This window comes from Haematobia irritans, chromosome 2 (genome assembly GCF_050003625.1).
Source record: "Haematobia irritans isolate KBUSLIRL chromosome 2, ASM5000362v1, whole genome shotgun sequence".
Classification (NCBI taxonomy): domain Eukaryota; kingdom Metazoa; phylum Arthropoda; class Insecta; order Diptera; family Muscidae; genus Haematobia; species Haematobia irritans.
Window position 1 is genome coordinate 145,563,500 of NC_134398.1, and position 19,207 is coordinate 145,582,706.

General features: G+C 31.2%; 1 protein-coding gene across 2 annotated transcripts in view; it reads left to right on the forward strand.

The window, feature by feature from the left end:
- The first annotated feature begins 823 nt into the window (after positions 1–823).
- Positions 824–19,207, forward strand: part of tim (timeless) — an 80,819-nt gene continuing 62,435 nt past the window's right edge. Inside the window, exon 1 of one of the 2 annotated variants that reach the window (XM_075296498.1) lies at positions 824–1,537. The gene's annotated coding sequence lies outside the window, so the exon portion shown is untranslated. The remainder of the gene's footprint in view (positions 1,538–19,207) is intronic. The other variant, XM_075296497.1, reaches the window with a different exon arrangement.

Here is a 19,207-nt window from a genome sequence, read left to right on the forward strand (position 1 = left end):
TTGAAAAAGGATACCAAATATTGTATTTAGCTTCACGTTTTTCACAAATATAATCATATTTTACTCATTTAATAGTCGATTCAATTTATTAACCAATTCAAATTTCTCACAACATATTTCTTTCTGGTTATTGTACATCAATCAGCAATTCCGTTTCAAATCGATGTTACGATTTCTAAACATTGATGTAGGGGCTCTATATTTATTACGATGTATCAAATGTTATGATTTCTCTCTGTTACAAACTAAATTACGAATCAATGATTTGACTGATACATCAGTTTATACGAGGTGCGGGGCATACGGTAAACAAAACGTTTAGCATAACGTGAACGTAGGTTGAATAGAAATGCAACAGTTCGAGAATTGTTTGAGAAAAGCTCTGCACATGTTCTAAGTCAATAGATAACAAATCCACTAAGCCGGTGAGAATGCCACACGAGAGAAAACTTGGGAAAACGAGCGAAAAGGGTTGGAGGGTGTTTGGGTTTAACAGACCCATTACAGTAGTATTTCTACAATATGCGAGCGTATGGTTATAAACAGTACAATAGATATATGTGGGTGTGTGTGTGTGTGTGCTTCTGAATGCATATAGTGGTGGGGGATGGTTGCAGATACATTGCGGCAAAAAACAGAACTAAACTGAGCAATAACAGAGAATCAATTTTGCGAACACTTACAGTTGAAACTTGTAGTGAAACGGATGTATTTTCGTTTACCTTAACGGAGAAAATTCAAGAAAAATATTCTATATGAATATAACAGTGGAATTTTCCAATACACTTTTCTATGGTATTTAAAGAAAGTAAAAAAAAAACTAAAAAAACAAAAGTATAAGAGATTTTTTTGTGAAAACTAGAAACATATTTTTCGAGAAGATATAATAAAAAATCTTAAATATATTATTATATGTGAAAGTAATCTAAAAAATATTGAAATTATATAAAAAACGTTTCCTGAAACGTGACTAGTTGAATAATGGTGAAACCAGCTCTCCCATTAATGTGAAATGGAAAAATAGATAACTTTATCAGCAAATGAGTAGTGTTTTTACATTGACAGAGGTTGGAATAAGTTCTCATATCATATTGCAGAAAAGAAATAAATATAATTAACTCAAACATATGGATGTAACAAATAACGTAAATCGCAAAGCATTAACAATTCAGTTTGTCCTAAGTGAACATTGAAAAAATAATAGTATTAATACGAATTTGTTATAAAAAGTTCTATGAAAAATAATTAAATATTTAACATTTATATATTTAATAAAATTAAGTGCTATGGAAAAAACCCTATATTGATGAACCACTAAGAGTTTACGATCATAGCAAATATAAATAACTAATTTATATTAAATTCTATGAGAGCATAAAGAAATACTGCGAAACCCCCACGTTAAATTTCCATATAATTAAGGAAAACTTTTTTAAAATTACATTAAAAAACTAAAAAATATATTTTAAAATTCCTTATACCCCCAACAATCATTAGAATATATTTGGAGAAGCAGCAACATTGACGAACATTGTTGGTAAGTCATTGACTTATGATTGATTTTGTCCATACATTTATGTGCATACATTAAGGCGGGTTAAAAAAAAAATAAGAATTTTCATACATTATGAATAGGTGAACGTTCAGAAATGTATGAATAATTGAATATGTCTGCAAAAGTGATTTAAAGGTCACTCAATATAAGCTTAGAGGTGTTGAGTATTAGCCCATATAACTGAAATATCTTTATTAGAAGGTGTCCTCCAGTAAATGGGAGTTTTAAAGAATTTCAGTTAACGGTCGTAGAGATTAATAGAAATGTTCAATATCGCTCATGATGACTTGAAAACCCATTGGTATGCATAATTTGTTGTAATTATACCCTGCGCCACACTGTGGAACAAGGTATTATACGTTAGTGCATTTGTTTGCAACACTCAGAAGGAGACGAGATAGACACAGGGTGTCTTTGGCAAAAATGCTCAGGGTGGGCTCCTGAGTCGATATAGCCATGTCCGTCTGTCCGTGAACACATTTTTGCAAACAAAGTCTAGGTCGCAGTTTTATTCCAATCGACTTCAAATTTGTTACAAATATGTGTTTTGGCTCAGAATAGAACCCTATTGATTTGGAAGATTTAGATATATCTCCCATATATATCTTTCGCCCGATATGGACTAATACGGTCCCAGAAGCCAGAGTTTTACCCCAATTTGGTTGAAAGTTTGCACTAGGAGTACAATTAGTAGTGTAGTTAAGTGTGACAATTTTTATTGAAATCGGTTCAGATTTAGATATAGCTCCCATATATATCGTTCGCCCAATTTACACTCATATGACCACAGTGGCCAATCTTTTACTCCGATTTAATTCAAATTTTGCACAGAGAGTAGAATTAGCATTGTAGCTAGGCGTGCCAAATTTGGTTGAGGTCGGTTCAGGTTTAGATATAGCTCCCATATATAGCTTTTGCCCGATTTATACTCATATGACCACAGAGGCCAATTTTTTGCTCCGATTTAGTTGAAATTTTGCACAGGGAGTAGAATTAGCATTGTAGCTATGCGTGCCAAATTTGGTTGAAATCGGTTCGGATTTATATATAGCTCCCATATATAGCTTTAGGCCGATTTACACAAATATGACCACAGAGGCCAATTTTTTGCTCCGATTTAGTTGAAATTTTGCACAGAGAGTAGAATTAGCATTGTGGCTATGCGTGCCAAATTTGGTTGAAATCGGTTCAGATTTAGATATAGTTCCCATATATATGTTTTTCTGATTTCGACAAAAATGATCAAAATACCAACATTTTCCTTGTAAACTCGCCACTGCTTAGTCGAAAAATTACTCTAATTTCCCTAAACTTCTAATACATATATATCAAGCGATAAATCATAAATAAACTTTTGCGAAGTTTCCTTAAAATTGCTTCAGATTTAAATGTTTCCCATATTTTTTACTAACATTGTGGTGCATTAGCCGACTTAAATTTTGAGTTTATAGATTTTGTAGAAGTCTATCAAATTCTGTCCAGATCGAGTGATATTTAAATGTATGTATTTGGGACAAACCTTTACATATAGCCCCCAATACATTTGACGGATGTGATATGGTAGCGAAAATTTAGATCTACAAAGTGGTGCAGGGTATAATATAGTCGGCCCCGCCCGACTTTAGACTTTTCTTATTTGTTTTCTTATGTTTATTTTGTTGTGCAACAGATTAAAGAGCGATTGACAATCTAAAAATAGAACTTACAAAGCAAGAGAGGTAATTACCATAACCATTTTAGAAAGTAAAGGTGATGAGTAAATAGCAAGCTACCATTACCATATGCGGTTGACGCAAACGAGACCATAGAAATTAAAACAACGTGAAAGATTCTGACTTAATAACTTATGGTTCAAGCTATGGCTGTGGAAAATAAGTTTAGGCAAAAGGTTGTGTTCGAGAAGAAAGATTACAATTATTTTCCTTTGGTTTTAGACTGAAAACTAGCATGCCTTGATCCAAAGATTTTGTTTTTACACTAATGATTTTGGTATTGATTCCGAGCCAAAGAAGCGAAGAAGTAAGGTCACCTTTAAGACACAATTAACTTTTAAATTTGAGTTTTGCGTACTTAATTCTAAGAAACAAAATTTTCACGTGCTATTAAGTTCACTAAAAACGTGTTAACAACAATTTAAATTTTCAAATTTGGACTCGACTACAAGGAGAAATTATACTATGTTTCAAGTAAAAATGCCTTTAAAATAAACTAAAAATGTCGATTTAATTAATTTTGAAGAATTTTTCGAAATTATTAAACCAAGTTTACCTTAGTCAAACTAATTGTCTTTTATGTTCGGAATTTAAGTCGAATCACTTAACTATAAAGACAAAATGACTTCATTGAAAAGTGTATCGACTTTTGGACAAGGAAAAAACTTTTTCTCAGAGAAATGCGTCTTCTATACTAAGCAAAATTCGCATTCATATATTAAGGACATGAAGTCGTTGGACTCACAACCATATTTTTTTAGTGTAGACATACTTAAGAATCGGCACTAAAAGCTATGCCATTTTCCTTGCTTTGTCACAGGAAGGAATATATTTTTAGAAGTATTTTAATAATTTTTTAAATGCTATGAAAATTATATACATACACATTTTAAATGTTAATTTAAAACAAGTGAGTAAAGTAGAAAGTCCGGCGGGCCGACTATATCATACCCTAAACCACCTCAACTGAATTAGTGAACATTGTTTGTGGGGTATCAATGCTATTGGTTTGGGGGAAAAACCACATTTCCATATTTAAGAACATTAAAGGGTATATGGGAGATTTATCACAATCTGAACAGAAATGTCTGAAATGAGTCTATTATTAAACAAGTATATACGGCCGTAAGTTCGGCCAGGCCGAAGCTTATGTACCCTCCATCATGGATTGCGTAGAAACTTCATCTAAACACTGCCATCCACAATCGAATTACTTAAGTTGCGGTAACGCTTGCCGATGGCGAGGTATCTTAAAACCTCCTAGCACCATCTTCTAAATTGTATGTAAGTCCATACGTGGTATATATTAAATCAAAAAAGATCGATTAAATAGGTATATAATTCAGTTTGACAAAGTAGACATAAAATTTTGACAAAATTTTCTACAGAAATAAAATTTTAACAAAATTTTCTATAGAAATGAACCGATATGGACCAATTTTTGTGTGATTGGACCAATTTTGGTATGGTTGTTAGCGACCATATACTAACACCACGTGCCTAATTTGAACCGGATTGGATGAATTGTGCTCCTCCAAGAGGCTCCGGATATCAAATCTGGAGAATATTTTATATGGGGGCTATATATAATTATGGACCGATATGGACCAATTCTGGCACGGTTGTTAAAGATCATATACTAACACCACGTTCCAAATTACAACCGGATTGAATGAAATTTGCTTCTCTGTGAGGCTCCGCAACCCAAATCTGGGGATCGGTTTATATGGACGCCATATATAATTAAGCACCGATGTGGACCCACTTTTGCACGGTTGTTAGAGACCATATACCAATACCATGTACCAAATTTCAGCCGGATCGGATGCAATTTGCTCCTCTTTGAGGCTTCGCAAGTCAAATCTGGAGATCGGTTTATATGGGGTCTATATATAATTATGGACCGATGTGGACCAATTTTTGCATGGTTGTTAGAGACCATATATCAACATCATGTACCAAATTTCAGCCGGATCGGATGAAATTTGTTTCTCTTTGAGGCTCTGCAAGCCAAATCTGGGGATCGGTTTATATGGGGGCTATATATAAAATTGGACCGATGTGGACCAATTTTTGCATGATTGTTAGAGACCATATACCAACACCATATACCAAATTTCAGCCGGATCGGATGAAATATGTTTCTCTTAGAGGCTCCACAAGCCAAATCTGGGGATCGGTTTATATGGGGGCTATATATAATTATGGACCGATATGGACCAATTTTTGCATGGTTATTAGAGACCATATACCAACATCATGTACCAAATTTCAGCCGGATCGGATGAAATTTTCTTCTATTTTAGGCTCCGCAAGCCAAATCTGGAGATCGGTTTATATGGGGGCTATATATATTATGGACCGATGTGGACCAATTTTTGCATGGTTGTTAGAGGCCATATACCAACACCATATACCAAATTTCAGCCGGATCGGATGAAATATGCTTCTGTTAGAGGCTCCACAAGCCAAATCTGAGGGTCCCTTTATATGGGGGCTATAAGAAAAAGTGGACCGATATGGCCCATTTTCAATACCATCCGACCTACATCGATAACAACTACTTGTGGCAAGTTTCAAGTCGATAGCTTGTTTCGTTCGGAAGTTAGCGTGATTTCAACAGACGGACGGACGGACGGACGGACATGCTTAGATCGACTCAGAATTTCACCACGACCCAGAATATATATACTTTATGGGGTCTTAGAGCAATATTTCGATGTGTTACAAACGGAATGACAAAGTTAATATACCCCCATCCTATGATGGAGGGTATAAAAAGAGGAAATCGATTAATTAGAGTGGGTAATAAATCCAAATTTCTACAAAAAGGGCAATAGATTTATGTAAGGGGGGAATTTTTGAAAATCGGGCGTTACGTATATATGGGAGCTATATCTAAATCACAACAGATTTGAATGAAATTTTGCACATAGAGTCAGTGCTATAGAAGATTTGAGTAAGCCAAATTTGAGTACGATCGGTTGATAAATAAGGGTTTATATGGGGACTATATCAAAACCTGGACCGATATAGCCCATCTTCGAACTTGACCTGCCTGCAGACCCAAGACGAGTTTGTGCAAACTTTCAGCACGATAGCTTCATTATTGAAGACTGTAGCGTGATAACAACAGACACACAGACAGACAGACAGTCAGACAGACGGACATGATTATATCGTCTTAGAATATATACTTCATAAAGTCGGAATCCCCATTATACTCCCATCACCATTCTATGGTGGTGTGTATAAAAATGTGATGTCCCAAATATAATATCTTCTAACATATTAACCCTCTAATGCCCCAATTTTTTTGCCAGCTGATTAAATTTTCAATGTTAACGACACAAAAGCAAGAAAACTAAACAAGAAAATTTTATACGGTAAAATTCAGTATATGCTGCAAAGCCTCTTGAACAGTTTCAACTAAGTTTTCTTTTTATTTTACCCATTTTTGTTGTCTTAAGGAGTGCTTTACTAAAAGCTTCATTATTAAATGAAGCCCGCCTAAAGGCGAGATTGGTCACTAGAGGGTTAACATATATGTCCCAAACATGTTATACTAGTTTATGAACATTATATGCATGCACTTAAAAATAATACGCTAAAAATTTGAGTGCCAATCATATAATTTTTACGACGAAATTATATGTCCTTGTTGTCCGTGTGATACTTTTGGATGAGTCCTACCAGAGTAAAAATTGAGGGATCTAATTTGATACAAAGATATGGGTAGATCCGAAAAATGGTAAGATCTAATCGTATCTAATTACTAATTAGATCTTACAAGATCTCAATATTGGCCTAAATCTAATGTCTTAGATATAATTATATCTATTCCTATATATAGTTGGATCTGATGTTAGATCTCGTAATATGTGGACTTATATATAATTATATCTAATTCTGTCTCATCATATCTGGGTAGATCTGCTTAAATATAAAGTGGCCAGTTTTGAGATCTAATCATATTTAAATAGATCCTCCAAAAATTTTTTGAATTTCTTCAGTATAATAAATCAGGTGTAGAATATTGGTTTACATGAAATACTTTTTTACATTTCAAAAAGATTGCTTACGACGTACAGCGCATCTTCAAAGTATGAGAAAAGAAACTTTGCTCCTCTTTAGTCCACGGCATACATATGTTGCAAATGGAGTGTTTGGAATAGAGACGAAGGACACAGGATTTTATTGGGGGCCCAGCGAGATCGGTTATGTTCTAGGTTAGGTTAGGTTAGGTTAGGTGGCAGCCCGATGTATCAGGCTCACTTAGACTATTCAGACCATTGTGATACTACATTGGTGAACTTCTCTCTTATCACTGAGTGCTGCACGATTACATCCCAGCAAAAAAATTTGGAAGTTCTTCTCAAGGCACAACTTTGAAAGAACTTCCAAAAATGCTCTCCCAAAGATGTTCTTTATTTGAGTCAATTTTTTATAACCCGCTTTTTTCATATTTTTAAAGGGAAATTTATTTTTATTTGTTTCAAATAGGTTAAAAACATATTAAAAATTAATAAAATGGTACAAATTATTTAAATTTAGCAGAAAAAAGTTTTAAATCCTTTCTAGAAAAAAATGCGAATTTGTGAAAATATTGGATGACAAACGTTCCAGACAAGCGTTGTAATGCATTAAAAATTATAAAAAAAAAATTAAAAATTATTTATTGTTAAAATATCACAAAAATCCATGATTCACATCCAAAACACTAAATTCACCTCACACCTTAAGAAGTGATGCAAATTCAGTGCAGCGGCTGCCCATGACAAGCCCATGTTAAATTCATCGCTTCTGCGTCAATTTGGCGACGCTTTTTTTTACTGGGCGACGTTTTTTTTTACTGGGATGTTAAGCTCAATGACAAGGGACCTACTTTTTATAGCCGAGTCCGAAAACACTTAGAAAAGCTTTGAAACACTCAGAAATGTCACCACCATTACTGCTGAAAAACTTTTTGGTGTTAGGTCGAAACAGGAATCGAACCCACGACCTTGTGTATGCAAGGTGGGCATGCTAACCACGGTGGCTCCCTCGGTTAAGTTCTAAATATATGGTGAAATTTCCCGATGTTTTTTTTAAATGGAGTACAAGATTATCCTCCATCAAGGATCTTGAACCTGCGAAATATTAACCAAATCGATTCAGATTTTAATATAGATAATATATATCTCGACCAGTTTTCTTAAATATGTCCATATTAGCCACATTAATTTATTGTTCTCATACACAGAAAAAAGTCAATTGTAAAACTGATGCCAAAACTAACTTACATATATTGCAAAAAAATTATTTTGTTTTAGTTTATATTTAAGTTTTATCTTTTTGTTGTTTTTTTTTTCGGTCTTTATTTTTCAAATAAAAGTTTTTCTGTTTATATTTAAGTTTATTTGTAAGAAATTTTCCCTAGCCCAAAATTTTTTTCTGTATTCCAAGTATGTATCAAAATTTTTATGAACTAAATGGCAGTAAAATTTCAATGACATACATATTAGTACAATTCTAAATAATTAAAGAGAAGAAGTTTTTCGTACATTTCTCAACAATAGTAAGAATGAACTACAGCGTGGTTAAAATGGGAATGATCTGGCATCTAAGATTTTTTATTTTTAGTTAATTTTTTCTTATCGAGAAGGATGAATTTCGGAAATGGTTGTTAAAACCCTAACATGTCTGAAAATTTTCGTTAATTTAATGAATCTCAAAATTTGGAATACAATTTAGATGAATTTTCGCACGAGATAGTTAATTTTTTCCATAACGTAGTTTGCTTTTTTGTGTAAAAAAGAGACTTTGGCATGAAATGTGGTGAGTGGGATAATATAGTCGCCCCTGACCTTCTTTACTTGCTTACTTGATTGTAATTCGTATTCACTTTTGCTTTGTTTTTTTTTCCCAGAAATACCCAAAAAGGGATATGAATATAAATAAGGTGTTTCATGGTTTGGAATCTCGTTTATTTGCACACGCTTATAGTAGACCTCATAAAATCTATCGACATTTATAATATCAACAATCAGTAGTAGACATTTATAGAATTTTTGGCAAAAATATGTCTACTAAACTGATGATTTAATCATCTTCCAAAGATATATAGTACATGTAACAAAACATTTGTTCTGCTGGTGTCACATGCAGTAGACAGATGTATGCAGTTCCAAATCATATATTCTTGTCAGATAACATATCATAAACAGATCATGGTTATTTAAAAAGTTTTAATATTGTCATATGTAAAAAAATCGAATATATTAATGAATACAGAAACAATTATTCTTACAACTCGTCTTACAGTCGTCTAACGCAGCAATTTTGTTTATTTTTTCGTTAGAAATACAAAAAAAAAAAATCAATTAATTTTATAACAATAAAAAGTAAATATATATTTCAACAACAGAGCAGAGAAACGATACAGTCCAATTTTTCTTACAATGACCACTACAAATAATTATAATTTCAAATCGCATGAAATTCTGAATGACAAATAGAAAACGGAGCACACAGTAAAAGCTCAGTTAAATAATCCACATAAAAATACGAGTGTACTGAAACAGCACTTTCATTAGAAAGAGGCCAGTTCACAATATAATATTCATTCATCCATTCATTCATGCATTTCATCTACTTGCCAAATAAAAAAATATATACTTTCCTCAAAATAAATGAATATTTGAAAATAACTAAACAGGAAACGGTCTATATGAATATAGTTGTGTGTTTTAGTTTATTGAGCACATGAATGAAATCTTTTAAGTACTTTCTTTAAGATCGCACAAACCTAAATACCTACACTCAAAGAAAAGTTTAATTGGATCCAAAGATTTTGACCTTCTCTTAACGATTTTGGTATTGATTCCGAGCCAAAGATGCGACTTCTTTAAAATAAAGAATTTTTTTTAGCGACCTACCTGGTTTTAAATCTAGGATCAATAAAATACAAATATAAAATACAGATCTCACTTATTCAATTTTCATTCTCTTTTCGCGGTATATTAATAAAGCTATTCACCTACAAACAAATGCCAGAGTAAAAATCCAAATTATAACGGATACTTCAAAGTAACAAATATTTTCTTAATTCCAACAAAAAAAAACTTTAAACCTAAGGTGCTAAATCCTCAAAATAAGTCTTAGCCGATATTTGGAGCGTTTTTATCTTAAATCTAAAGATTCAATATATCACTTAACTTAAGGACGATTTCTTTAAATCAAAAATGTGGCTCCTTACTTTAAGCCTTACTTAATTTGCCTTAGTTGAAAGATATGCGACTTTAATAGAGGGACGCAAATTTGCAAAATTTGTGTCCTAAATTTAATGAAACAAATTTTTGAAGCAAAGATTATAAACTTTCTTTTAATTAAAATTTCATTATTTTAAAGAAATTTGTCCCAAATATTCTGTAAATTGCGCATCTTTACATTTAGGTTGGGTAATCTTAACGTAAATATTTTTTTCAGTGTAGGCAAGCGATACAATTGTTTGTTTATTTGCTATTAAAGAAATTTCTCGAAAATTTTTATAAAATCGTGACAAAATTATTTATCGAAATAAAATATAGACTAAACTTTCAATAGAAAAAATTGACAAAATTTAGCATTTTCTACAGAAAAAAATATTTTTAAAAAATTTGCTATAGAAATTTCGATAAAATTTTCTATAGAAATAAAATTTTTACAAAATTTTCTATAGAAATAAAATTTTTACAACGTTTTTTATAGAAATACAGTGCAAGTGAACTAATTAAACCAAGAGAGTTCACGTTAGCGAAAATGTTCACGTTAGCGAACTTCAGCGAATTTCAGAACAAAACATAGCCATATTCGGGAGTTTTACACGTTCTACCATGATAGTCTTATATCTTTGTTTTTAGTAATATTAAAAACTTAATTTAATTTCATAAAAAAAAAATTAAAAAAAGAGATTGGAAAAAATATCACTGGGTATGTAGTCATAAAGCAATTTAAATTAATAATTAAGTTTCACGAAAAAAACCAAATTAGATCGTTAAAAATTTCGTAAGTATATTTGACATTGTGAATCTACCTTTAAAGTCAAATTTCATGTTTCAGCGTTACGGAGTAGTTAGTGTAAGAAAGAGCGTGTTCACGTTAAGCGGTGTTCACGTTACCGCGAATGCACTGTAAAGTATTGAGATAATTTTCTATACACTGAAAAAAAAACATTCCCGGTTCCAAAGATTTTGTCTTTACTTTAAAAATTTCGGTATTGATTCCGAGCCAAAAAAGCCGAGAATAACAATAAGAATACGACTTCATTGAAAAGTTTATCGACTTTTGGACAAGGAAAAAAACTTTATATTAGAGAAATGCATCTTCTATGCTAAGCAAAATTTGCTTCGTATTTTAAGGATATGACATCTTTGACCTCACGATAATATTTTTTCAGTGTAGAATTGAAATTTCGAGAAAACTTTGTATAGAAATACGATTTTGACAAAGTTGTCTATAAACGCAAAATTTTGACAAAATGTTCTATGCAAATATGATCTTCACAAAATTTTCTATAGAAATCATTTTTTTAATTTACTACAGAAATAAAATTTTGTCAAAATTTTCTATAGTCATAAAGTTTTTCAAATTTTTGTACAGAAATAAAATTTTGCCACAATTTTCTAAGAAATAACAATTTGAGAAGATTATCTATAAAAATAAAATTTTGACAAAATTTTCCATATTTTTTTTTTTACAAAATAAAATTTTACCAAAAGTTTCTATAGAAATAAAATTTTGACAGAATTTCCATAAAAATAAAATTTTGAAATTTTCTTAGAAATAGTTTTTAATTTACTATAGAAATAGAATTTTGCCACAATTTTCTAAGAAATAATTTTGGGAAGATTTTCCATAAAAATAAAATTTTTTATAGAATTTTTTTTTTTTTTTTTTTGACAAAATAAAATTTTGGCAAAAGTTTCTATAGAAATAAAATTTTTACAGAATTTCCATAAAAATAAAATTTTGAGAAAATTTCAATTGAAATAAACATTTATCAGAATTTTTTGAGAAATAAAATTTTACATATTATTACAATTAAGGAAATGATTATTAAGTTGTTGATAATTAAGTTATTGAAGAAAGGCTGACATAAAAAAAAATAAATTTTATAATAGTAAAATTGTGTCAAGTTTTTCTATACATAAATTTTCTATAGAAATAACATTTTGTCAGAATTTTCTATAGAAATAAAAATTTGTCAAAAATTTCTATAGAAATAATTTTTTCATAATATTCTATAGAAATAAGATTTTTTCTTTTTTTAATTTTCTATACATGCAAAAAAATAATTCTTTCCTCCCAAACGAAATTTTAGACAAACAAAGTTCGTTTCTCATTTGCTTTTCGTTGAAAGGAAGTGTATGTGGAAGAAAAGTATATACTTCCTGTGATAAACGTTTGTTCTTTTCCAGGATGTAAAAACAATTTCATAAAGACTAACTCAAAAAAAAATTTTTTTTCTTGCTAATTGCATTTTCGCTCACATCTTTCTCACTTCCACGAAGTTTTTTAGTTCTTAGCACTTTTTTCTGTAATACAAAAAATGTAGAAGAAATTATACGATTTTATAAATTTTTAAAATTTTTTTTTTACTTTTCGTCTGGACGGAGAATCGAACCACGGACCATGCAATTTGTAAGCCAACACACTATCCACTGAGCTATGTAGCCGTTATTGTCATCAATAGCTACCCAGCAAAAAAATTTGGAAGTTCTTCCAAAGGCACAACTTTAAAAGCACTTCCAGAAGATGCACTCCCAATGATGTTCTTTATTTTAACTACCCATGAAGTTCTTTTAATTCAATTTTTTATAACTTGGGTTTTTCATACTTTTAATGGGTAATTTTAACTTTTTTGTTTCAAATATGTTAAAAATAGAGTAAGAATTCATAAAATGATACAACTCATTTAAATTTTGTTGAAAAAAATGCTAAATCCAATCTGAAAAAATTGTGCATTTTTGAAAATATTTGAGGTCAAACGTTTCCGACAGGCGTTAGAATGCATTAAAAATTATAAAAAATTATACAAATTATAATTTTTTTATTTATTTATTGTTTATTTTATCATACAGTAAATGTATGATAAAAAAGGGAAAAGTAGCATTGGCTGCTAAGGCCATCAGCTATATACAAATTATTTATTTGATGAAATATTACAGAATTTTTTAATTTACATCCAAATCATTGAATTCGGATCACGCCTAAAGAAGTGATGCAAATTCAGTGCAACGGCTGTTGAAATGGAGGACTTCTGTCCTATGACAAGCCCATGTTAAATTCATCGCTTCTGCGTTAATTTTGCACAACTTCCGGATCCAAAAAGAACATTTTCATTACTTTTTTGGCGACACTTTTTTTGCTGGGTAACTATCCATATAAGTTATATTTATATAGCATAACTTGCGGCGTCCACGAGCCGATTAAACAAAGTTTATTTAACAGAAAAATACATTTAGTTGGGCACCGTGGAGCAGTGGTTGCTACGTCCGACTTGCATGCCAAGGGTTGTGGGTTCGATCCCTGTTTCGACCAAAGTTTCTTTTACATATATTCCAGATATGGTCAGAAGATTCCGAAAAAATGTTCAACATTACATTCTATTATATTAAATTATCTTATTAAAAACCTAAAGTCAGAAAAGAACAGTGTTTGATATGTTATAAACGAAATAGACTGTGTTGTTGGTTCAAAAATAACTTTTTTTTATTAAAAACATAAACATTTTGTAACAAACGAATTTTTGTGGTGATAAAAGTGTATACTTTTCGAAGCAATTCAAAAAACTCTAACAAAAGAAAAACGTTTTCGGTACACGTTTTCCAAACGTTTTTTTTTTTTATTGCGTGTAGAAATAAAATTTTACATATTTTTAAAATTTTAGTACGAATTTATTGGGTGTGAAGATTAAGGACTTGATTATTAGGTTATTGAAAGAAATAAAATGTGCTATAAATAAAATTGTGTAAATTTTTTCTATAAATAAAATTTTCTTTAGAAATAAAATTTTGTCAAAATTTTCTATAGAAATAAAATTTTGAGAAAATTTTTTAAGAAATAAAATTTTGAGAAGTAAAATTTTAACAAAAGTTTCTATAGAAATATAATTTGGCAAATTTTTCTATAGAAAAATTTTTTAGCATATGTTTTTTCTGTAAGATTTTATTTCCAACTGATAAATTAATTAACAGCTGATTAACCTGAATTTTTGGCGATCGATGGAATAATCTCCAATTTTTTAAAGAGTTAAAAGAAAAAGTCGTTTGTTTAAAATGTCATACCTCAGAAAAGAAAATTGTCCCTTCAGTCTTTAAAAAAATAAAACATGTTCTCTTTAGCAATGAAAGGCACGTTATGTACCAACAATACATAAGTCAAAGAATCAAAACAAAATCTCGACCCCGTTCCACTTATATCATCCTTGATAAGTTTACAGGAGTGTGTATTTTTATACACAAACCAAGTTCTCAAGGGTGGTCAGTTTCACAACAATTAGCAGGTTATAAAAATAGACGGGAACATTTTTGCAACAATATCTGAAATGTTGCACAACCAACATATTTGCTTGCAAGGGATTTTACTATCTCAAGCCCCTCGGTGTGGATAAGAGAAAAGTTTTATGCAACATCTTGGGATGGATTTTTTTTGTAACACACTCTACTTATATATATTTGAGTTGTCACATGCCAGCTATCACCTTTCTTTAACAAGTGCATTTGCTTGGGGGTGTGTTCAACCCCAGTTTGGGGGCATGTACACAACTAAACTCAATCTGGCGCCCAATTCTTTATTCGAACAGATGTTAAGTAACGTGACGCTTCCTTACAACTTGTTGCGAATATTTTTAGGGTCGCAAAGCTCCAAGGATGTTTGGAGGATGTATTACAAAAGCTCTTTGAGAGTATTTTTGGGGTTGCTATGAAAGCTCAAAGGAATTTGGTTCGACTAACACTGCAATACAGAGAAATATTCTCAGAATTATAAAAGATGCTTATGGGCCAACTGAGTTGGACATTTCGCTTGCACCAGCGAGAATAACTGAATTCAATAATTGCCTGATTGATGTATAGAAACACGTGAATTTAGGATAATTCTCGACAATAAATCTGCAACCATAAATGGGAAAAAGTTAATGCACTGGGCAGAGTTGAAAGGACTCACATGCCGATCTTATGAAATTGAATCCCAGATAGAATCCTTTATACACGCGATTAGTTTGATGCACGTTGACCATTCATGTATGCCAGAAATAGAAAATGGTGATGCTGCAAATCTCAATCATTTCCCCCAATTCATATATATTTTCATATAGAAAATATTGAGGAAGTATTGGTATCATTATAGCAATATAAAGTTAAAGGTATAGTTACACTGGGCAAAAATTTGACCAAAATACAAATAAAAAACTTTTTTCCAGCACCATTTTCAAAATATGTGGATACCGTTTTTGATAAAATGAGCAAAAATTGTTTTCTGGTTTAATTATCACGTAAAATCCTTTTTTGATTTCTTTATAATAATTACCTAGTATGACCGTACCGTAAGTAAAAAATTACAATCTAAAACATTTCACTATATTTGCATGATGAAATTTTCCTAGGGATTAACCCTAGTTGAGCTAATAATATTTGTTCAGGATGAATTGTATGGTTGGTGCTCGTTTCCTTTTGAATCCTGATGCATATATCTCACACATGTATGCGACGACTTTAGCATTCCCTTGTAAGTCATATTGCTCGTGGGTCACATTGAATAACGGTTTCAGGTTGCATTGCCGAATGTTATCCTGTCAATCCTTAGAACATTTTGTATGCGCTGCTTTGTGGCATATGCATGTCGCATGTTTTGCATGCCTCTAAAATGTGCCGTTCTGTGTGTGTGTGTGTGTGATATGGATTTTTGTTTATCTCTTCTCATTGAGTATTAGTTGTAAACTTACGGTGTTCATAGAAGGGCTTCTTATCGATTTTGGTCCAGTGAGTTTTGTAGAAAACAAAATTTCTAAGTGATGACAATAATAAACATTTGAAATTAATTAAAAAAAGAAAATAAATTTGAAAATAAAATTTTAATTCCTAAAAATCAATCTGCAATGACAATTTGATAAAAATTCAATTATAATTAGTTTTGTTTTTGATTAACGGCCATTTTCATGTAGCTCCGTTAGGCTTTAACTGCCAGTTAACAGAAAGTAAATTGCAAATATCTTCTCTCCGATTAACTTTAACTGAAAAAATTTCGTCAGTTAAGTTCCTAACTGGAATATAGGCAAGATGACAGCTTCGTCCATAATACGGTTTAAAAGTTGGTTAGTTAACGGGACACTAACGGAGCTTTATGAAAATGGGGGTAAATGAAATTTTCTCAATATTTTATTTGGCGAAATTTTTTCTTTATTGAAATTAGTTAATAAATTAATTCATGTTCACCATTTTATTCGGTCACCAAAATAAAAATTAAAATTTTCCCAGACGCGATTTTTCCTTAAAGAAATAATATTAGAAAATCGGATGACATATGAAGTTCTAAGAGGTTCCCAAAATCATATCTGCGAAATCAATATAATCGAAATCTCCTATATATGCATATAGATATACCAATGGTTGTAGATCAATTTCGACCACTTATAGGCAGAGTTGGCCTGTCGCAAACTGCGACTTTTGGGACATACGTTTACGACGGTATAATATCTATGTCGCAAATGACGTAAACCTAATGTAGAAAACCTAATTTTGAATAAAAGAAATTGTGAATATTTGTTAATTTAATTTAGTTGGGCTCCTGAATAAAATGGAAGCAAAAAAATATTTATATTGTATTTAATCATCATATATCATCATCTTGGATATCATCGATTTCGCTGCTTAGCTGAGCGGACTGAAGTATTTTGAGTTTGCGACTTTTGCTACTTTTTGATAGTCGCAAACTTAAAAAAGTTTGATACAGACCATCTCTGCTTATAGGGTGGCTATCAATTGACAGATACTCACATCAGCTGCCGATATTAAAATGTGTCGGACGATAAATGTGCCTTTGGTCCAATAAATCAAATCTGAGTATTAGTTTATATGGGGCCTATATCTAATTATGGAACGATAGAGACAAATTTTTGTGTGGTTGCTTCATGCAAAAAAAAAACAAGTATATACAGCACTAAGTTCGGCTGGGCCGAATCTTAAATACCCACCACCATGAACCAAATATTAGGGTTTCTTTTGAAATTTCAGGAGGGCTTGAGGACTTGAGGACACTTCCCGAAGATAAATTTAAAGATTTCACCTATGAGGACTATATCAGATTCTGGATTTATAAGAACCATTTTTGTTTGAGTTTTAGAGGAATCATTAACATCTCTTGTAAGTGTGCAAGAAAATTATAAAATAACGTCTTGATTTGAAATCTTAAATCTGTAAAATCTGGAAATTTTACATTGAGTTTCAAGATCAGTGCGTCTTCTACACCCTCAAGAAGTGAAGTCGGTCTATACACACAAAAAAAAAAAATTTTCTGATTCAATCACGAAATTAGTTGATCCAATTAATTTTTAATTGAAATGTCTTCAATCACAGAAATTATAGTATCAATTAAAAAGTTAATTGAAGGTCAATTAAAAAGTTAATTGATCCAATTAAAAAATTAATTGATACTATTATTTTTGTGATTGATTTTTGTTTCAATTAAAAAATTTGTTGAATCAATTAAATTTTTAATTGAATATTTTTTAAAACTCAATTAAAATTTTAATTGGAAAATTTTTCGTGAAATTTTTTTGTGTGTATGGAGGCATTACCAAATGGACCGATAAAAACTTAATCCGATACACGTTTTTGTGAGCCTAAAATACCAGAATATTTACAATTTCAGGCAAATCAGATAAAAACTACGGTTTCTAGAAACCCAAGGAGTTAAATCGGGAGATCGTTCTTATGGGGGCTATACTAAAATATGGACCGATACTCACCGTTTTCGGCACACTTCTTTATGACCCGAAAATACCTCTAGATTTCCAATTTCAGCCAAATAGGATAAAAACTTCGGATTCCAGAAGCCCAAGAAGTAAAATCGGGAAATCGGTCTATATGGGGGCTATACCAAAATATGGACCGATACTCACCATTTTCGGTCCTAAAATACCTCTAGATTCCCAATTTCAGACAAATTGGATAAAAACTACGGTTTCTATAAGCCCAAGACCTCAAATCGGGAGGTCGTTTTATATGGGGACCATACCAAAACATGGACCGATACTCACAATTTTTGGCACACGTATTTGTGGTACTACAATACCTCTAGATTTCCAATTTTAGGTAAATTGAATAAAAACTGCGGTTTCTATAAGCCCAAGAAGTAAAATCGGGAGATCGGTCTATATGGGGGCTATACCAAAACATGAACCGATACTCACCATTTTTGGCGCACCTCTTTATGGTCATAAAATACCTCCAGATTTCAAATTTCAGGCAAATTGGATAAAAACTACGATTTCTATAAGCCCAAGACCCCAAATCGGGAGGTCGGTTTATATGGGCACTATATCAAAACCTGGACCGATATAGTCCATCTTCGAACTTGACCTGTCTGCAGACAAAAGCCGAGTTTGTGCAAAATTTCAGCACGATTGCTTCATTATTGAAGACTGTAGCGTGATTACAACAGACAGACAGCCAGACAGACGGACAACGTTATATCGTCTTAGAATTTCTCCCTGATCAAGAATATATATATATATATATATATATATATATATATATATATATATATATATATCCTTATATATATATATATATATATATATATATATATATATATATATATATATATATATATATATATATATATATATATATATATATATATATATATATATATATATATATATATATATATATATATATATATATATATATATATATAT